We start from the raw sequence: 1,571 nt of genomic DNA on the forward strand, positions 1-1,571 counted from the left end.
ACACACACACACACACACACACACACACACACACACACACACACACACGGCAATAAAGCAGCTTATCTGCAGTCGAACAGAGCTGCAGAAATACACAACATGCACTAGTTAAACGCCTGATGCAGTCACCTCTGACAACCAGAGCCAGTGAAGGGACTGAAATGGATCAAAATGGATTGGGCTCCCGCTGAGGATGTTCTCTGTAAATCTACTGAAACACAGCAGGTGTCATCATCAACAAATTAACAAAAAGTCCTCGCTAAGCTGAGCAGGATGGACATTAATCAAACAATATTTGTAGAATGACTCAGGCACCTTCTGACGTATGAAGTATGAGTCAAACTAAGCCTGTATAAATAGAAAATCAAATCTCTGTTCAACGCAAACAACAGCTGTGTTCAATCATTCATTCTTTATGAAGGTGTCCTTTAAGCAAACACTACTACCTGAAACTAAGGAGAAGTGGTAGAAATCAGAAGAATTAACAAGAAAAACAACCAATTTATGATTATTTCTATATTTTTCAAAAACACCTTTATTCAGTATCTTAAAAGGGAAACATCATGTCTTTGAGTGACATCATAAACTTGCTGTAATTTTAATTCTATGGAGTCTTATTCATCCCTTTAAAAATAATCTACATGTTTTTAATCAACAAAGCTATTTTTGCCTTTTTTTCTTATAAAAAAAATCATATATTATTCTGTTGGTTATGTTTTTAATAAAAAGGACCTCTGCATCACAGATGTATTAATGTGACACTCCTGCTGTTTAAAATGCCAAAGTTTTAATGCTTGAAGTGTTGGGATGAGTCTCAGCTTCTACCACACCAGAATTTACAGTAGCTCAATATGTGCAAAACTGACTGATATGTGGGGCTAAGGTCAACTAGTTGTTGAACTAAGTTGACATCAAAAAGGTAATCAGTTGCAGACAGAGGTGGGTAGTTAGTAGTTACATTTACTTGAGTACTTTTTAGAAAAACATACTTTTAGAGGTAGCTTTACTACTCCATACTTTTGACTTGAGTAATATTATTATGTAGTATGACCACTCTTACTTGAGCACAACTTTTGGGTACTCTACCCACCTCAGGTTTCAGATGTACATTTCAAATAAAAATTTTTGAAATGTAAAAATATAAAATCTGTCAAATTTGATAAACAGACATCAGCTACTAGCAAAGATGGCAATTACTGCTTGAAATGTGTTGTGGACGATGCTTTGCTACAAACACACAGAGCAAGTCCTGAGGGACTGGTATTCCCTACGCTGTGGTACAGTTTTTTTTTTGGCATACACACCTACTTGTGGGGTCCTAATGTTACTTATGGGGGCCTGAGTCTAGTCCCCTTATAGGGAAACACTGTTGGTGGGTTGGGGGTTCGGTTTAGGACTAAGGTGTGAATTGAGTTTAGGTTAGTTTTAGGGTCAGGTAGGTACCTGTGAGGTTAGTGTTAGGGTAAGAGGTCAGGGTTAGGCTGCTGAAATTAATGGAAGTCAATAGAATGTCCCCACATAGATAGCTGGACACAGCTGTGTGTGTGTGTGTGTGTGTGTGTGTGTGTGTG

The 1,571-nt window shown here is 37.9% G+C and overlaps 1 protein-coding gene across 3 annotated transcripts in view; it reads right to left on the reverse strand.

Annotated features, from left to right (window-relative positions):
* The window catches only part of arfgef3 (ARFGEF family member 3), a gene marked incomplete in the record, with an annotated part of 88,961 nt that overhangs the window by 18,518 nt on the left and 68,872 nt on the right, over positions 1 to 1,571 (reverse strand).

Source organism: Austrofundulus limnaeus, unplaced genomic scaffold, assembly GCF_001266775.1.
Source record: "Austrofundulus limnaeus strain Quisiro unplaced genomic scaffold, Austrofundulus_limnaeus-1.0 Scaffold414, whole genome shotgun sequence".
Taxonomy (NCBI): domain Eukaryota; kingdom Metazoa; phylum Chordata; class Actinopteri; order Cyprinodontiformes; family Rivulidae; genus Austrofundulus; species Austrofundulus limnaeus.